Genomic DNA, 21,389 nt, shown 5'->3' on the forward strand with positions numbered 1-21,389 from the left:
CCTTGTGGCTTCTTTTCTAAACAAATGTCCAAAGCAGAAAATAATTATGATGTGGGTAATCGCGAACTCCTTGCTATCATTTTAGCACTCAAAGAATGGAGACATTTGTTAGAGGGCACTAAGGATCCTATCCTCGTATTTACGGATCATAAGAACCTATCCTACCTTAGCGAAGCTAAAAGATTGTCTTCCAGGCAGGCTAGGTGGTCACTGTTCTTGTCTCATTTTAATTATATAATCACCTATAGGCCAGGTGATCGGAACACTAAAGCGGACGCTCTGTCTAGACAGTTCGAGACTATTGACAAACAGGAGATTGATGTTACTCCTGTCATTCCCCCAGACAGGATAATAGCAACTACTATATTGTCTATTTCCTCGTCCCTCTTGCAGGCCATACAAGCGAAACAAAGCATGGCACCTAGTGAGAGGCCTAATGATAAATTGTTCGTTGACGTTCCCGAAAGACGGGATATTCTGTCACTGTATCATGATACTAAGACTGCTGGACATCCTGGTATTTCCAAAACGGTGTCAGCCATTTCTCGGTATTTTTGGTGGGATACCTTACGTAAGGATGTCACTGACTATATAAGTGCTTGTACTACTTGTGCATGTATGAAATCCTCTCGTAGAGTTCCTTGTGGGCTGTTGCATCCGTTACCCATTCCCGAGAGACCTTGGTCTAATCTATTAATGGATTTTATTGTTGAATTACCCCCTTCGAATGGTAACACAGTCATCCTAATGATAGTAGATCGGTTTTCCAAAATGGCTCACTTTGTGTCTCTTTGCAAGTTGCCCACTTCCAAGGAACTGGCTCTTATCTTCGCTAGAGAAGTGTTTCGATTACATGGTATTCCCTTATCTGTTGTATCCGATAGGGGTAGCCAATTTATTTCCAGGTTCTGGAAAGCCTTTTGTTCGGAGATGGGTATTTCTCTCTCATTTTCTTCCGCTTACGATCCTCAGTCTAATGGAGCTGCTGAACGTGCCAACCAGTCTCTGGAGCAGACTTTTGTTGTTGTTTTGGGTTTCACCATCAGGACAATTGGTCTGACCTGCTTCCTTGGGCTGAATTTGCTCGGAATAACGCCACTCATGATTCTTCCGGCAAAAGCCCTTTTTACGTTGTCTATGGCCAGCATCCCGTTGTTCTTCCGGCTGCATTCTCCTCACAGGGCATGCCAGTTCTGGATGAGCATTTGGCTGGTTTGCGTAATACTTGGGAGCAGGTTCAGCATTCTTTGGTGGACTCTGCTGCCCGCCAGAAGGCTCAGGCTGACAAGCATCGCAGAGCGGCTCCTTCCTATGTTGTGGGGGACAGGGTTTTACTTTCCACACGGAATATTCGCCTCCGGGTGCCTTCTATGAAATTGGCTCCCCGCTTCATTGGTCCTTATCGCATTATACATAAGGTTAATCCTGTTTCTTATGCCTTGGGTCTGCCTAAGAATCTGCGTATACCTAATGTCTTTCACACCTCGTTATTGAAGCCTTACGTACGCAACCGCTATACCCGGCATACTCCCCCTCCCCCTCCTGTCTCTGTGGAGGGTCATGAGGAGTTCGAAGTGTCTGCTGTTCTTGACTCTCGTTTCCTTAGGAGTCGGCTTCAGTACTTGGTGCATTGGAAGGGTTATGGGCCTGAGGAGCGCAGTTGGATTTCTGCGGATGCTGTTCATGCTCCCCGCCTTGTACGTTCTTTCCATTCGCGTTTTCCTGCCAGGCCTGGTCCTGCCCGCCCGGAGGGCGTGTCCTCAGGGGGGGGTACTGTAGCGTTACTTACCTTATCCGGGGGCCGGGCGCGGTCCTCTCTTCAAGCCGCGTGCGGTCCTGCGGTTGCACGAGCCGCGCGCGGCTCATCCGACTCTCCTAACAGGAAGACGGGCAGTGACCGCGAGATGCGGTCACGTGTCCCACCTGCAGCTAAGAGCGCGCCGCGAGTCTCGGGCGCGCTCTTAAAGAGACAGTGGGAGCCTAAATTGCAAAAAGGCTCCCATTGGCTCCTGTCATGCCAATCACCCCATACACTTACCTTTTGGGGGTGTGGAAGTGACAGGAGCCAATCACATTAGTTTGAAGGCTACTTATACTTACTCTTTTCCCTTAGTTCCTTGCCCTATTGTGGTTTCTGCTACAGTTCCCTTTAGTGCTTGTTGTGTTCAGTTGTGTTTCTCCGTATTTGACCTTGGCTTTGTATTCTGACTTCGTTTTCGCTTTATCCTTGTCTGTTCTGTTTGCCGGCTTGCTGATTCCTGTGTACCAGACCCCGGCTAGTTCTCGTTTACGTTGTCTCTTTGTGCCCTTGACCTTGGATCGTTCCTGACTCTGTAATTCTCCTATTACGTCGAGTCCGGCCACTCTAAGGTCCGGTAGACGTATCTCTCCTCTGTGCTGTCTTCTGTTTGGCTGGATCCTGCGTGTAGGGGTATATTCTCGTTACAAGATGTCACTGTATGGAATGCATGTCCCTGTTTTAAGCACAGATAAGCGTAGTTCAGCATACTCATATTACTATCGAGGAACTGAAACAATGACACTCACCATGAACACTTACTTTAAGCTACTGAGTCAAACGTGTTTATAAATGATAGTTGCACTGAATACTTAAATGTTTACGCTACTCGAGAACCTAAACAACTACTAATTTGTTACTTTAACTAAAAAAAATTGCCTGACAATCAATTACCACAACCTGTAATTCAAATGTTCAATATAGTACCCCGATGTCGCTGTTGTGGCGCACCAAAGCTTGTAATTACTCTTAAACACACCAAAAATAAAGAATTTAAAAATAAAAAAACCTGTAATCTCTTGAAATTTAGCCCATATATCTAATGGAATTGATTAGCTTTTGCTCCTGTTATATTAGAATCAAAACAAGTATGCAATCATCAGGAGTGACTAATATATCTATTTTAGGAAAAGTTGGTTAGTGTTAGCTTGATAACATTTTAGACTTTCATCTATAGTCTTTATATCAATATTGCATTAATAACTGACATTTCAAATTTTCTGGTGTTGCAGTAACTATTAAAATAGAATTAATTATTTATGGTGTGAATTGCTGCAATAGGTGTGAAATGTATAGTAATATCCAAAGAACAAAGGGTAATGTGAAAAACCTTTTCACAATATAACATGTAATTAGAGAGTGTGGGGTGTTAATGATTTTCAAATACTTGAAATAAGTCTGGTCTATCTGACAGTAGTTGATTGACTTTACTGCTCAGTTTTTTTTCTTTTTTGTTTTTGTGGTGGATTTCTTTCTTGGGGGCTCGACACTAAAACACTAAATGATCTCAAATACTGACAAATGTTAAATGCCACTTTATTAGCAACGCTGTTATTATTTGTAGACATCCACTTTGTATGTATCATTCTGTTTCAAGTTGGCTGTACTGAATACTACTTTTTTTCTGTAGCCTCTCCATTAGAGATGTCCCGAACGATTCGCTGGCGAATAGTTCCTGGCGAACATAGCTTGTTCGCGTTCGCCACGGATGGCGAACATATGCGATTTTCGGTCCGCCCCCTATTCGTCATCATTGAGTTAACTTTGACCCTGTACCTCACAGTCAGCAGACACATTCCAGCAAATCAGCAGCAGACCCTCCCTCCCAGACCCTCCCACCTCCTGGACAGCATCCATTTTAGATTCATTCGGAAGCTGCATTCTTTTTTTTTTATTCTTTTTTTTTTTTTTTTAGACAGAAGTATGTTATATTTGAGCCATGCTTGGCAGGCTGCTGTTTACTGCTTGTGCTCATCCGATCCCTTCTGGGCACCAGGTGCAGACCCTGGGAGTCCCTGATACCTGGAACAACAAAGGCAAGTCTCTGGCTGAGTGCCGGGTTCGCGGCTTGAGGTGGTGGACGCTTGTTTTGTCTAGTGGTCGGATCTGTCCCGGTGGTGCTTCACGTCCGGTGCGGGATTGTGGTGGCTTAAGGTGGAGGCGAGGGCTTGACGTGGGGCAGGCTCTGCATTTCTGTTTGTGCCTCCGGTCCCGTCTTCAACGCCTTTTGCGTTGGTGGATTTTAATGGGGCCTGCTTCGCTCAGCTGTGGTGGAGCTTGTTGGGGCTGTGGTGGAGCTTGTTGGGGCTTCCTGCTTGTTATTTGCTTCCAAAATTGATTAAAGAGTCTGTCCAGCTTAGACTCAATATCCTGCCATGCTTTGCTGGTACCAGGAGGACACGCGGCAGCCGCCATATTGGGAGAGTCGCAGATGAGTATGTCAGCCTGGGCGGCTGTGCTCTGTGTGTCCATTAGCTCCAGACAGCCTCTCGGGGGTGGACCGGGATATCCCCCACCGGTCCAAGGGGGAGGTAACGGAGCTCCTGCCGGGAAGTAGCTGCTCCTGGGCATCCCAGGATCGGGAGATCGGCCGCCTCTCCCGCCCCGGTGAGCACCAGCCAACACTTGCCACGCGGAGATAAGTAAGACTCTGTCGAGTTGTTGACCACTATTAAGCATGTCGGGTCGGTCAGGTAGGAGCAACATTGCTGGGTCATTCCCTTCTGGGGTGAAATTCGCTTGTTGATAGCTGCTTAAAGTGAGATATTGAGGGAGCTCACATGAAGTGCGTCTTTCCTCCATGACAGCTAGGCCTCGCCCCCCGGAAGCTGCATTCTTAGTGAGAGGAGGGATAGTGTAGCTGCTGCTGATTTAATAGGGAAATCGATAGCTAGGCTAGTGTATTCAGTGTCCACTACAGTCCTGAAGGACTCATCTGATCTCTGCTGTAAGGACAGCACCCCAAAAAGCCCTTTTTAGGGCTAGAACATCAGTCTGCTTTTTTTTTTCCTGTGTAATCTAATTGCAGTTGCCTGCCTGCCTGCCAGCGTGTGTGTCAGGCTCACAGCGTATACTGTGCCCACTTGCGCAGTTCCACCACTCATATCTGGTGTCACAATAGCTTGCATTTAAAAAAAAAAAAAAAAACTTTTTTGACTGTAATATAATAGCAGTCAGTTTCCTTCACACGTGTGCGTTTCAGGGCCTGCCAGGGCACAGTGTCACACCAATGCAACTCATATCTGGTGTAACAGTAGTGTACATAAAAAAAAAAAACTAGAATTTTGACTGTGAAATGATAGCAGTCAGTTTCCTTCACACGTGTGCGTTTCAGGGCCTGCCAGGGCACAGTGTCACACCATTGCAACTCATATCTGGTGTAACAGTAGTGTACATTTAAAAAAAAAAATACAGGGGGCTTGTTGTCACCTTTCGGGGACCCTTGGTGTTGTACGTGGCTGGGTGGAGGAAGAGACCTTCAATGACATCAGTGAGGACAAGGAACGGGTCATGGCTAGCTTGGTATCCAACCTTGTGCAAATGGGGAGTTTGCGGTTGTGCAAATGGACTGTTTGCGGTTGTTTGCGGTGTGTTAAACGGGAAGTTTGGTCTGTCACTGTGAAGCGGGCATAACCCTTACACTACCTGATCGATACAACATCATACCTGATGTTTTAAAGCACGTTATTCCAAACAATTTAGGAATGTTAGGTGATTTATGCCCTTTATGGATTAAAACCAGACTACATCAACTATGTAATTTTCCATGGGAGTTTTGCCATGGATCCCCCTCCGGCATGCCACAGTCCAGGTGTTAGTCCCCTTGAAACAACTTTTCCATCACTATTGTGGCCAGAAAGTGTCCCTGTGGGTTTTAAAATTCGCCTGCCTATTGAAGTCTATGGCGGTTCGCCCGGTTCGCCCGTTCGCGAACATTTGCAGAAGTTCGCGTTCGCCATTCGCGAACGGAAAATTTTATGTTCGCGACATCTCTACTCTCCATATGATCTGTTGTAAGTAGAGGAGATTATTGCCTCCTTCTCTTGAATTTAAGAGTGGAGGGATTTTCCACTTAATCAATAGTTTGTTTTTATTAATAATCTTTATAAAATAATGTTGGTGGTTTTTTTTCCTTTTAATTGTCTTTGTTACCTTTTTAGTCCCTCTCATTTTGTTATACAATAGTAATGGAAGGTCAGTATTTGTAATTTGGGGATTTTGTGGAGGCTTGGCCTTGCTGTTTCACTGTTGACTTTCTGGACATGAGCCCAACATGCTTGGCTGACTGGCTGCTTGCTTAACACATTGCTCTGTTCATGATGTTGCTACTGGCTGACTTTTTTTCTTCTTTGGAGCTTCTGATTTTTGTGTAAATCACCTAACCTTTGCCTCAAGCTCCCTTCCTATACTGATGCCAGGAGCCGGGCCATAACATCACCCTAGCCCTTGCATCAATAGGGAGCTGTGAATCCAGTGATCCCAACAGAAAATCGCTGGGTACCATGGATCTGAATAAAAATGCGTGTGTGTGTGTGTCAGTGTATGATTGTAAGTAACTGTGGGTGTATAAATATGTTTGTGTGTTTGTGCATATGAATGTTTATGTGCATGTTTGTGTGTGGATTTGAGTATGTGTATATAAATGTGAGCATGTGTCTGTATGAATGTGTTGTGTGTATAATGCTTTACATTTCTTAGAGGCAACACACCAAAACATATCCCAGGAAAAATTTAGCAGAATTATTTTCTTGAACCAGTCTTAAATGCCAAAAAAACTATTATGCATAGAAACTAGCAAAAACTTGCACATTCACCCACTAATTAACTTTTGCATCTTATTGACAAAAATTCTCCTCCACTACAAGCTTATTAATTTGTAATATTTTTCGCTGGTTTTATTATATTTTATTTAACCACTATACAAAGTGACCTGACAACTTTCAGCACCTTGTCGAGTCTTTGTCAAGACATGACAAAGACCCCACTAGGGGTAGAAATGTGACCATCACTTTGTATGATGACTGAATAAAGTATCACAAATCATGTTTTGAGTGGAGGAGCATTTATTTTGAATACGAAAGAGATTGGTAGGGCCTTCTGTAACAACATCATACTTAATCTATATAATTTAAAACCTGGATTAGTTAATGGCTATTATAACCGCATGACTTAGATGTTGACATTCTTTTTGAAAAGCATATTACTCCTATGAAAATGAATCTCAAAAATGCCTCTCAAAGTTCTATATTACACTTATTCTAGTCGTATTGGACGCAGATTAATTTCACTGTTTCAGATCTTCAGATCTACCATTCAAGCTCTTTGGTCAAACTGAAGCTCATACATAGGTCTCAGTTTAATTTGTTTGGATCAGCATCAACAATTATCAAGCTGTTAGAAATAAACAAAACCTTTTTTGAATGATTTATCTGTAGAAGTCTCCATCAAAGGCTTTATGACTTTTTGTCGCTAAATCATTTGAAAGGTTGTTGTTGTTTTTTTTTAACGGATTGTGATCATTTCAGATGCTCATCCAAACAAATTACCTAACTACTCACTATTCAGTAGGTTAGCACCTTATTATAATGGTCATGAGAAACTAATGAGAATTATTGCAACAGCAACCTGTAAAACATGACTTGTATTGAGACAACCAAGTACACCCTGCCGACAGATATCTAAAGATAAACCTACCTTTGAAAATAGAATGCACTGTCTTGAAATTATGCAGAATTAAGAAGATTCATACTCCAAAAAATGTTTCCAGTGTTGGGAAACATATATTCTATCATAGCAGGAAATCTTACAAAAATAAATTAAGACTATCCTAGAGCTTACCTTTGGTCCATGAATAAATTCACCTTGAGCTTACCACCATTACCAGAACTCTTCTATAGTTTATGAAATTGTTTATTGACTAACATATATCACCTCTCTAACACAGGACCACAATTGTGCTTTTCCTATCTATCTCCCACTTAAACCCTCTATACCTTAACATATGTTAACACGGCTGTTTTAATTAATCCTGGTGGTTTTACTACAAATCTCTTATTTTTAAGGTTACCACTGCTTATGTTTCTTCTCTAAATGTTTTATTATCTGCCCAACTACTCAATCAAATATTGAGGAAAAATATGAAAGTAGCTGTTGAGAACGACCACATTACGAGTCATCTCAGCCCTACGAATGAGAACAATATTTCTCAATGGTGCATAGACAAACACTGAATATCAGTGTTAGCACAGCAAGTATGTTTTGTGTACACTTGATTATTTTGTGAATTAAATTCATTTTACTCCAAGCCTCCCCTACCCATGGTACTATAGTGGGACTTGTTCCACAATTTCTCTTCTATTACTGCTAAATTCAGGGTCAAAATATAAAAGCATTACTAGAATTAGCCTATCTGTTAGCTGCAGATTTAACTGAATTTGTCTAAATCTGAGCAAGTAAGCATCATTTGGGAAAGGAAAGTACTATTCCTGCACTGTTTTAAAGGTCTCGAGTGATGTATTTAGTTAATGTTCCATTCATTCACCTGCCTTTCTAGTGTTCACATTTCTCCTAATGAATTTATATCAGAGACCGCATTTCTGATCTCCAAAGTACTTCTTTCTGCTTCACAGAGCTGTTCAGACAAGGTTCATCCTGGAACATCTTTGACCTTTCAAGAGAACAGAGGAGCACACGAATGTTGAATTTTTTAAGCAAACATGGCACTAGTGAGTTCAATATTCAAACTGCAGCTATGTTGTTTTCTCCGAACAAAAAAATACATTACCTTGTGCAGTTTCAAGTCGACGGAATAAGTGGTACATTTAGCAAAGTCAAAAAGGTAGTAAATATGTAAAACTGGCACATTCGGTAATAGTACTTTATTCTGCACTACATTACAAATAGCCTGCAAATGTGCAAATCCTGCAGATAAGCATAACGTGCACTGATGTTCAAATATATGGATCATACACGCTATTAACTCTTATTGCCACAAAACAAATGAAGGTCATATCAATTATCTATGATTTATTCACTAAACAATGAGTCGTGGTAAGTTACTAGATTTACATTAACAGAGACAAGGTGGAAAGAAATGAGTTGAGGAATTTTACCAACTATTCAATTTTTCTCTACATTTTACCAGACAAAATTGTCGTCTTGTGACTTATTGCGTAGTGGATAAACCCTTTGCGTGCCAAAGGTAAAGTAAAAAAAAATTGCCAATGAGCAACCCGTTAAAGTAAATACAAGATTGTGCACTAGTCTATAGAAATGCTTTTCCAATATTGTTTTCATGTGCGATAAACACAATGCTTGCAATTAATATCTATTTTATTCCTTGATTTCTATTTTATTCCTTGATTGTTCTATGATCATTCAATGCCTTCCTTTGTTGAGTTTTACCTTTTAGCTAGGGAAACAATGATAAATGAAAGATTAAAATGTTCCTCTGGGTATCACTTGCACACTTAAGAAAACAGCACAGTGTGTGAAATTAATAATAATTATTCTTCCAGGCATGTGATGGATGACTTTAAACAATTTCTTTAAGGGCACCATTTGATCCCTGCTTTTCCTCGTTTAGTGGCAGATGGTTCGAGACCCATGGGCTCAGTGTGAAGTGACAGCCTGACCTCATCCTGCAGAGGCTTGTATGATGAGGAGTGGTCGTCAGACTTCCTGCAAAATATCAAGTGATGCCCTTAATGTGCCGTGTCAAGGGTATCAGTGGGGAAGCCAACTAACTGCAGTTTTATTACTGTCACTTCAGTAGCTCTGATGCTTGTGTTTTTACAGAGTTATGTCAGCAACTGTGAAGAAGCTCACATGGAGCCTAAATTCATAGTGCGGTGTGGCAGTATTGTTGTACAGACCCGTAAAAACAAATAAAAGATTATAAGAAAAGCCAGTTACTATAGTTAGTGATGCTGTAACAAATGAGACATTGATAAATTGTCTTCCATGAGATTTCCTGCTAGGCTATTATGGTTCTCCTAATGAGGTTGTCATGCATTCCTCTTTATGTAGCTATTAAAATCCTGTCTACATCTGCTGATGTTTTCCTGTACGTAGAATTCTTGGTTCTCTCTGTTGTGCAATCTGCCCCTTTTTTGATGAGTGCCACGTCTGACCTCGTCACGGACACAAATACTTTAACTTGTCTTCACATCAGGCAGTTCAAAGGCTTGTGCGACAAAAGTGCATGAAAATGAAATAGTATTTCTATTTGACTATTTCAAGCCCTTGCAGAACTAAGTGAGGAACAGATGGATGTTGATGGTTTGTCGTAATAGCAAATTATTGAACGCTGTGATTATCAGAATAATGGCTCCAGTGATAAGGTATTTTTAATTGCTCAGATGCATCAATTTTGTTTCTGAGCAAAATGATATATTTAGAAATGCACAGAAATTCTTATTTACACATGAACTAAGAGTGATAGACCATGCACAGATTATTTCTTCATTTGCAATGTGCTTCTATATCTGCAGGTTAGTCCTATATGTAAATACAAAATGCATACAATCAATCAAAATGTCTATAAGTGGAGGCCATTGCACATGAAAGCTTACATTATGAGGGAAATTAAGGTATATGAGACTGCTAAAGAAAAAGTTACCTGCGCTCTCTCCTAAATCCCTATGTATATTTAAACAAATGGAGGTCATTTAGTTACACCAGTGGCCATTGGAAAGAATGCCTGCCTGCCAACGTCAAGGCAGACCCCCCTTAGCGGGTCCTACACTGACCTTTCACCTTGCTTCCTTGAGACAGAGAGGGGTATTTTTTATATACACCCCTATATACTTATTAACCCTTAATAGGGAACACATGGGATGGATGGCAGCATTGTAACATAGCTGTGTGATACAAAAAGTGAATACAAATACAAAAAGATAAGTCCTGCGCTCACTCCCATCACTCATGGGCGGCAGCAACGACCACAGTACACATCAGCCCCAATACATACAGGGGGCTGATGTGCATGCATGCTCCAGGTGTGCCCCCAATTACAATTTGTTTTTACCTTCCACCTTATTGATTTCTTTATATGGACTTCTAAACTTATATTGAAAATGAGTGCACTTTAAATTTAGTGGTGTAAGTCTATATTCAGAGGTGGATACTAATAGTTAACAGTTATCTAGGAGATACATTTTAAGCCTGGAAAATGGGATACGCATATTATAACTACTATGTTTACTACTGCTCACTTGGTATGCAGCAAACAATGGCTTTATGAATAGTTGCTGTTCCCACAAAATTGTACAAAATTGTTGGATAATGGCTGCTCTGAGCCATTACTGTAGATTCTTTCAGTCTCGCACATAATTTAGTGTTCCTTTAACTTACTGTTTCTTTTTATCTTTGGATTCGGGTACATGTCATATCTGAAACTAAGCTAAATAAATATTAGTTACCCAGGACAAAAAAAGACCTGGGTGATATTATTAGGGAGATATCTTTAACACATGTTATTATTTTATAAAAGGAACACGCCAAACTGTAAATGACTTTTTTTTATTTTTTTGTTTACTGTTTAGCAGATCTATGCCAACAAAAGCATGTTTTTCATGCTCGCAATCATTGGGGGTATATCTTAAAAGAGTTTGCAAAACCTGCAGATCTTATGAACGACAGTCTTTGCAAGTTCTATATCTGAGGTCTGAGAGGAGGTATGTAAGGGAAGATAGGTGCACCTTCCACTTCCATTAGCTCCCCTGTTTGATTGTTTGACAGCCAGGGGATGTTTCATTATTTAATTATAAAAGTTGTGATTTCTCATAGAAATCACCACTTTTACGAAGTGCCTTTTAAATTGTACGGTTTATATAGTTTATGAATAGATTGGTCCTTTAAGCAATTGATGGTCTCTACCTACACACTACAACCAAATGCATTAATCATATTCTATTTATAAAAATGTAATGGTAGACAGGTATAAACATCATTATGTACCTATAAAGGTATCTCCCATGAAACCTCCCCTGCTGTTTGTTCAAGTAGTGAAATAATTTTGAGTAAACATATAAAGAGCAACTTTACTAAATTTTAGCGACATGGGTATAAAATCTGCATAACTAATTCAAATAAAACTCCTATTACAATTATTTTTATATTTACTTTTTTTTTTTTTTGTATTTCTTTATTTTTGAGTGCATTAGGAGACAATACAGCTCACTCTGCCACAATAGCATTCGCAAGCATCAACATAGGACATTGATATTACAATGGTGGCGTCTGAGCAATGCTCATTTTTATATATAAATGTAGAAACAGAACATTAGTTAACATCGGTTGCCTTTTACATTTAAAGTGACTGTCTTAATCTGCGCTAAATCAGTAGCTTGTTTGTAATTTCTTCATATTTGCTGTGTAAGAAGTAACAAGTGTGCCTGCAATGCCGCGACGGCAGTTACAGGCATTTGAAAATAAACATAGTTATACATGTGCATGGTATTCGTGAAACCTGGCACAATTTTTCAGTATTTATATTGCAAGCTGAATACAGGCTAGAAGGTTACATCTAACGTGCTAGGCCGTGTGAGGAGGCATTAAGCCTATGGTTAGTCCTATATACGTATGAGTAGACGTGCAAACACGTATGCGTGTACTCTGCTTAGGGGATCAGGTCGTTTAGTTGTACAGGATTAGCTGTGAAGTACTATATAACAGAAACGTAGTGTGTGTACGCTGTCTAGCTATGGTATTCAATACACTCGAGTGAGTGAACATCATTGTTCGGTTACAGCTATGTGAAACATTAGGTTAATCCCCTTAGGGGGGTCCCGGCTATCTAGGTGCAATTTCCCTCCGCCAGCACATGAACATTGTCGGCCTATGCCTTTCAACTAAATAAAGTCAGTAGCGTTTGCACTGGATGCTGACTCAGTTAAGGATAGTGCAGAATTCCCATTGTGAGTTTTCTCTACGCGTGCGAGTGCACTTGTGAAGCCCTAACTATATGCAAGTAGGGACCCTAGACATCTTGGGTAGCACATTAGAAGCAATATTGCGACACAAAAAACAAAAACAAAAAACAGGAAAAAACCATAAGTCATTCAGGAAAAGTTTGTCGCCACAAACTACCGGCGTACCGGAGTGGGGTGCGTGGCTGCTGCATTTGCCCTTTTTTTAATGCTGCAGATAAGGTCGCCTTGTGTGGAGGAGTGGGCGCTGTCGTCAGACAACTTGGCGGTGCATATAGGGTGTGGATGTGGGTGGTGTTGTTACTGAGCATCTGGTGCGTGTGTGAATGCAGGGGCGGTAAGGTGACAGTGGAGTGAGCGTAGTGTGTGTCAGTCCTGCAGTGTGTGTGTGTGTAAACGTTACTATGTCTGGTAATATATTCTGCCATGTGTCAGCTGACGTGTCTGTGGTGTATTCGCTTGTTAGGTAGGGTATCGTAGGGGGAAAGAACGGGGTTCAACCTTTGTAACAGTAGACTGAAGGCATCATATCCGTCAATAACAGGGATCATTAAAACCATGGATAGTGTCCCTCAGACATTAAACATACAGTCTCGGTCCTTGGGCCGTTTGTGTTGCCCTTCATGTGGTGACAGCTGCATAGGAGTCGGGTGTCCTTCCTTGGGGAATAAAAACGGTGGTTCTTGCCGGATCCCAGGTGTGAGTCGAGGGGGGGTATTGCGCTCTCCCTGTTGTGCCAGGGAGTCCAAGGACAGGCCCATCTCCCGCAGTAGCGTCGCAGAGCTCTGTAGGTCTTGGATGTAGTGGGTTTCGCTTCCGTGCTTGACCGCTAGCTTGTGGGATCGGTGCCAGCGGTATTGAATCCCCTGTTGTTGGAGTAGGGAGGTGAGCGGTCGGAGCAATCGCCTCCATGCTAGTGTGCCGCTCGATAAATCGTCGTAAAATGATATCGCCATATTTTCGAAGCGGAGGGGGGACTTGTCCCGCAGTGCTGTGAGGACCGCTGCTTTGTCCTTCCCGGATTGAAAGGTAAGTATTAAGTCCCTGGGGGATGAAGCTGGCCCTTTGTTGGATTTAGGGAGTCGGAAGAAATTGTCCAGTATGATGGCTTTCCCCTGCCTCTGTGGTAGCAGGGTCGCCAGCATGTGCCTCAAAAAGTGTGGCATTTCTTGCGTAGAGATGTCGTCGGAGACCCCTCTGAGTTTGAGGTTGTTTTGTCTCCGTGAGTCTTCCAGGGCCGCAAGGCGGCGTTCTTGTAACCGGGTCTGCTGTTGCAGGTCCTGTACGGTTAGGTGGAGTTCGGCAATTTGTTGGGTGGTGGTTTGGGAAGTCCCTTCCAGGGCCCCTATGCGGCCCGTCAGCCCCTGCAGGTCAGTGCGTACCGCTGTTATGTCTGCCAAGATGTTCCTTTGTAGGTCTGTAAGCAGTGCCTTGAAAACCTTTGTGGTCACAGGTGAGGAGTCAGACCCTGCTTTGGTGTGTTTCGGTGCTTGGGAGGGGGCCGGTGCAGGCATGGGCAGATAATCATCATCAGAGTCGTCAGACAGCCCATCCGAGAAGTTTGAGCAGCCACTGGAGAGCGCGGCCATTTTGGGCCCGCCGGCGCCATGTGCCTGCCTCCACATGTCCCCAATAGTAAGTCCGGGAGCGAGTTTATCAGTCGTTGGGCGCTTAGATTTGCGGCCCATGTTGTCCAGGCCGACCCGGAAAGCTCTTGCGGTCAGTTTTCGGAGGTAAGGGTGTCGGTTTTCAGGCGTTTTGGCTTCTGTGAGCACGGAGCTACAGGCTTATCTATATTTACTTTTTTAAAGGAACAAAATAGTCACCAGAACAACTACAGCTTATTGAATTTGTTCTGGTGAGTAGAATCATTACCTGCAGGCTCTTTGCTGTAAACACTGTCTGAGGTATGGTTGGGGGTGGAGGTAGGGTGAGGGGTTGGGTTAGGGGGAGTGGTAGGGGTAGGGTGAGGGGGTAGGGTGAGAGGGAGGGGTAGGGTTAGGAGGAGGGGTAGGGTTAGGGGTAGGGTTAGGGGGGAGGGTAAGGGGGAGGGGTAGGCTTAGGGGTAGGGTTATGAGGTAGTGTTAGGTTAGGGGTAGGAGTAGGGCTAGGGTTAGGGAGTAGGGTTAGGGGTAGGGTTATGGGGTAGGTTTATGGGGTAGGGTTAGGGGTACGATAAGGGTTAGGATAAGGGTTTACGGTTAGGGGTAGAGGTAGGGATAGAGGTAGGGGTGCCGAAGTCTAGAATTGCCGAACAGGGAATAAATCATCCAAATTCTCCACTAATACCAACTAGACATTTGTTAGGAAAACATGAGGTACAACCTTTAAGTACAACCATTTTAGAAACATAAAAAGAGAACATGCAGTCACACATTACCATCCCTCTTTTTCTTTATATAGAAGCTTTACACTTTACATTTTAGATATGCTTTGCCACACTGTCTGCTCTCTGCTCGGTTTTATTCTCTATGCACGCTAACTGCTTGGGGAGCTCCCTATATCTAATATTTCCTTTGTGTAGCTCTACTCCAGATGTCCTATCTGACGAGGTTCTGAGGTTTCAAGGACCTGCTTTTGGATATCAAATTAGATATTTACTGAGGTCATGCAGTGGGTGACAGATATCATAGCTAAAATAAAATTTACATGAAAAAGGCTGTAAAGTGCACAGAAATATTTTTTTGTGTAAATGAATATAGTGGAGGCAAAACATTAAAGTATAAAACAGGACAAATTTAACCAGAACTGATCAGACTTATAGCGCTATTGCCATTACAAGGATCATTAACCGTTTTGAAGAGATTACACATAAAGTATCAAGATGACATTTATGGAATGATTTCACATAGACAGGGCCGAATTAACATAGGGGCTGATGGAGCTGCAGCTCCAGGGCCAGGCCCATGGAATAGGCCCATTTAAAAAAAAAAAATGAAAAAAAAAAAAATTTTTTTTTTTTTTTTTACACAATACTCTTAGGTTTGCCACCTGACTGGTATTTTACAGGCACAGCTGGCATTTGAGGCTGCCTGGCCAGTGACAGTATTGCAGTTATACAGGCAATACAAATGCAGGTATTTTTCTCAGTATAAACGGAAATTACTCTGCAATACCAGCACCGGCCAGTAGGGGTCACTGTGTGTGGAGAGAGGCAGGGATAGGTTATAGGTTAAGTTACAGCATATCCCTCCCTGCCTTTCTCTACTACTCACTGATCCATGGGGGAGCAGCTCCACAGCACAGAGAGTCCAGACAGGAGCTCTACAGCTCGGGTAAGTGAGGGATGGGGGGAAAGGCAATAGGGAGACATGGGGACACTGAGACACTAGGGAACACATGGGGACACAGACACAAGGGGATACTGGGAGACACAGGGACACTGAGAGAAATGGGGACACTGAGAGAAATGGGGACACTGAGACACATGGGGACACTGAGAGACATAGGGACATTGGGAGACACGGAGACACTAGGGACACAGTGTCCACATGTCTCAGTGTCCCTAGTGTCTCAGTGTCCCCTAGTCTCCCAGTGTCTGTGCCCCTTATGTCTCCCAGTGTCCTTAGTGACTCAGTATCTCCATGTACCAGTGTCCCCAGTGTCTCAGTGCCCCATTTCTCCCAGTGTCCCCAAGTGTCTCAGTGTCCCTGGATCTCTCAGTGACATGGGGACACAGTGAGATATAGGGACACTGGGATTAATGGGAACACTGAGACACTGGGAGACAAGGGGACACTGGGAGCAATCCATCTATACAGCAGAATCAAACTGTAAGTAGTTTGTTGGTGATTTTACAGAATTTTCTCTTAGGTCACTCCTCATGTGATGTCACGCATAACTAAGTAATTATTAAAATGTATAAGGCTGTTTTTTTTTTCCAAGAAAGGTGGAAACCCTAACTACTCTTTACATACTCTTGCTTAAAGGAACACTACATGGTCAGGAACTGTCAGGATCGGGACAGGGATCCAACACGCAGAGTACAAACAGGTACAGGGTACGTATACCGGACCTTAGAATGGCCGGACTAACGTAAGTAGTAGTAAAGAATGGTCTAGAGACAAGCCGAGGTCGAGGGAACGAGAGAGCAGGTAAATGAGAGACAAGCCGAGTCAAAGGGTAATAGAGGTAAACGAGGTAGAACAGACAAGCCGGGTCAAAACCAAAGAAACTAACAGAATACAAGAGCACTGAGTGACTAGACAAGCTAGAACCACGACAGGGCAATGAACAAACGTAGAAAGCCCTCTTTTATACCCTGATTCTAAACAGGTAATCACGCCCCCGACGAATCCTCATTCGTGCTTGGGGCTTGATTGACAGATCGGGTTGGGTTGTCGTCATGACGTCGGCTACTGAACGCCGCGTCATAAAAGGAAGTGGATCCCTCGCGGCCGGCGTGTAAACGACCGAGGGAACCGCGAGGAACGAGTGATTCAACCCTATTGCGAGGAAGAACGTCCAAGTGTCTCACCTCCACAGAGGTAAAGACAGCAGGTACCCTGACAGTACCCCCCCCCCCCTCAGAAACGCCCACCGGGCGGAAGGAACCGGGACGAGATGGAAAACGGGAGTGAAAAGCCCTGCGGAGGCGAGGCGCATGCACATCCTCCTGTGGTATCCAAGACCTCTCCTCAGGACCATATCCCTTCCAATCAACCAAATATTGTAACCTCCCCCGGGAGATACGAGAATCGATGATGGAATTGATTTCATACTCCTCTTGTCCCTCAACCTGAACAGAGCGAGGAGAGGATGCAGTGGAGGAAAACTTGTTACATATTAGGGGTTTTAACAAGGAAACATGAAAGGAGTTACGAATGCGTAAGGCAGATGGAAGAGCCAGACGATACGCAACTGGGTTAATTCGAGTCAGGACCCTGTAAGGTCCAATGTAACGAGGAGCGAATTTCATAGAAGGAACCTTCAAGCGAATGTTTTTGGTACTCAACCATACCCTGTCCCCTGGAACAAAGACTGGAGCCGCCCTTCTATGTTTATCAGCGTGTTTCTTGAACAACATGGAATTATGTAGAAGAATTTGTCGAGTCTGATCCCACAACTTCCTCAGATTGGCAACATGAACATCAACCGACGGTACTCCTTGGGAAGGAGAAACCGAGGGAAGAATGGAGGGATGAAAGCCATAATTCATGAAAAAGGGGCTAGAACGAGTAGAATCACAAACGAGATTGTTGTGTGCGAACTCTGCCCAAGGAATCAGACCAACCCAATCGTCCTGGTGTTCGGAAACGAAACAACGCAAATATTGTTCGATCTTTTGATTAGTGCGTTCAGCAGCTCCGTTAGACTGGGGATGATAGGCAGAAGAGAAATTCAATTTGATACCCATTTGAGAGCAGAATGACTTCCAAAAACGGGAAACAAATTGGGAACCTCTATCAGAAACAATTTCAGAAGGTATCCCATGTAAACGAAATATCTCTTTAGCGAATATCTCAGCCAATTCAGGGGAAGATGGAAGTTTAGGTAAGGGCACGAAATGAGCCATCTTAGTAAACCTGTCAACCACCGTGAGAATCACAGTCTGTATTTTAGAAACAGGCAAATCAACAATGAAGTCCATAGCCAAACAGGTCCATGGTTTCTCAGGAATTTCTAAGGGATGCAAAAGCCCACATGGAAGCGTCTGAGGTCGTTTAGTCTTCATACAGACCTCACATGCTTCGACGAAATCCCTAATATCTTTACGTAAGGTGGGCCACCAGAAATCTTTGGCTATTAAGGAACATGTCTTACGAATGCCAGGATGCCCAGCCACCTTACTATTGTGAAAGCACTGTAGCAGTTCTAGTTGGAGTTCAGCAGGAACAAAATGCCGTGACTCAGGACTCTGTCTAGGAGCCAGATGTTGTAGCTTCATAATCTCGGCAAGCAACGGAGAATGAATCCTGAGGCTAGTGTTGGCGATAATATTGCACTTGGGAACTATAGAAGAGAAAACCGTCTCAGATATAGTGGAAGGTTCATGTTGGCGAGACAAAGCATAGGCCTTAGAGTTCTTAGAACCAGGTCTATAAGTGAGCACGTAATTGAAATGGGTGAGGAACAAGGACCAACGAGCTTGTCTGGCAGATAAGCGCTTGGCCTCCCCAATATAAGACAAGTTCTTGTGATCCGTCAGAATAGTAACAGGATGCAAGGTCCCCTCCAATAAATGTCTCCACTCCTTTAAGGCCATGATAACAGCTAGTAGTTCCCTGTCACCAATATCATATCTGCTTTCAGTCCCAGATAGTTTCTTGGAAAAAAAACACATGGATGTAATGGTTTATCCACGCCTAACCTTTGAGACAAGATGGCACCTATACCTGTCTCTGAGGCGTCTACCTCGAGTAGGAAAGGTAAAGTTGTATCGGGGTGAACTAAAATTGGTGCAGAAGCAAAAAGTTCCTTAAGTGTCTTGAAGGCAACGAGAGCTTCAGTAGACCAAGTCTTAGTGTCAGCCCCCTGTCTGGTCATATTGGTAATAGGAGCAATAATGGAAGAGTATCCTTTAATGAAGCGCCTATAATAATTGGAGAATCCAATAAACCTCTGAATGGCCTTGAGACCCCTAGGTAATGGCCAATCTAAAATAGACTGGAGTTTATCCGGATCCATTTTAAAGCCTTCCCCATAAATCACGTAACCAAGAAAGTTTATCTGAGATTGATCAAAACTACATTTCTCCAATTTGCAGTACAACCCATGTTGTAGGAGTTTGCGCAATACCCTTCTGACTTGTCTGTGGTGGGTCTCAATTTCTCTAGAGTGTATTAGTATATCATCTAAATATACAATAACGCAATCCTGTTGAAATTCCCTAAGAACTTCATTGATCAGATCCTGAAATACTGCCGGTGCATTACAGAGCCCAAAAGGCATTACCGTGTACTCATAGTGCCCATATCGAGTATTGAACGCTGTTTTCCACTCGTCTCCCTGCTGAATTCTCACCAAGTTATACGCCCCTCTGAGATCTAACTTGGTGAAAATCTTGGAACCCTTTAAACGATCAAAGAGCTCAGTAATCAAGGGAATTGGGTATGCATTTCTGATAGTTATTTTATTCAAACCTCGGTAATCAATGCAAGGCCTTAACGTGCCATCCTTTTTATTCACAAAAAAAAAACCGGACCCGGCAGGCGAGGATGATCTCCTAATGAATCCCTTGTCTAGATTCTCACGGATATACTCCTCTAAGACTAAGTTCTCCTTAGTGGATAAAGGATATACATTGCCCCTCGGAGGCATAGTACCAGGTAGGAGATTAATCTTGCAATCAAAGGACCTGTGTGGAGGTAAAGTATCAGCATTCTTCTTGTCAAAGACTGCCTTTAAATCTATGTATCGAGACGGTATTTGTAAGTCTGTAGACTGGGTGGAGTTAACCGGTGTATTACCTACGCAAAGTGGTGAGACTTTCTGTAAACACCTGTCCTGGCAACCCTGACCCCATGAAGTTATCTCCCCTAGCTCCCAATCAATAATAGGGTTGTGTTTCTTTAACCATGGATACCCCAGAACTATAGGAACAGAAGGGGAAGAGATAAGCATAAGGGATATATCCTCCTCGTGTAAGATACCAACAGTCAAAATAACAGGTATAGTCTCATGAGAAATCACAGGTTCAGATAATGGTCTACCATCTATGGCCTCAACGGCCAAGGGACTATCTCTTAGCTGAGATGGGATAGAGTGTTTAGAAACAAAAACTTGGTCGATAAAGCTCTCAGCAGCTCCAGAGTCTATCAATGCCATAGTCTTTATTACTCCCTTCTCCCATGCTAAAGAAACCGGTAGTAGAAGCCTGTGATCTTTATAATTGTGTATAGAGGACAAAATAGAAACACCCAAGGCCTGTCCTTGACAAGGCCTGTCCCTGACACAATCCTTCCTTTCTTCTGTACTGTCTCTCCTCTTCTGAGAGGCGAGTATTGCCTATTTGCATAGGTTCAGAAAAAACTGGGATAGTGGTTTGAGGACTTTGAAATAAAGGCGCTAGTTTAAAGGAAGGTCTACGAATATTATCACGAGTGTTCTGTCTCTCTCTTAAACGTTCGTCAATACGAGAAATAAAAGAAATTAAATCCTCCAAATTTTCAGGGAGCTCTCTAGTAGCCACCTCGTCTAAGATTACATCAGATAATCCGTTTACAAATACGTCTATATAGGCCTGTTCATTCCACTTAACTTCTGCCGCCAAAGACCTGAACTCTAGTGCATAATCCACAAGGGTTTGGTTATCTTGTCTAAGGCGCAATAGTAATCTAGCTGCATTGACCTTTCTACCTGGAGGGTCAAAAGTTCTTCTAAAAGCAGTGACAAAGGCATTATAATTATAGACTAACGGATTCTCATTCTCCCACAGAGGATTGGCCCATCTCAGAGCCTTATCAATGAGGAGTGTGATAATGAATCCAACCTTTGCCCTATCTGTAGGGTAAGAGCGAGGTTGTAATTCAAAATGAATACCAATTTGGTTTAAGAAACCACGGCACTTCTCCGGAGAACCACCATAACGTACAGGAGGTGTAATACGGGAAGAAGCACCTACAGTGGCTACTTCTAGACCTGAACTTACAGGAGAGATGGACGTAGCTCGCATCTCCTCTGGTGGATTACTAGATCGAGATAATAAAGCTTGCAGCGCT

Source organism: Pelobates fuscus, chromosome 1 (genome assembly GCF_036172605.1).
Source record: "Pelobates fuscus isolate aPelFus1 chromosome 1, aPelFus1.pri, whole genome shotgun sequence".
Lineage (NCBI taxonomy): Eukaryota > Metazoa > Chordata > Amphibia > Anura > Pelobatidae > Pelobates > Pelobates fuscus.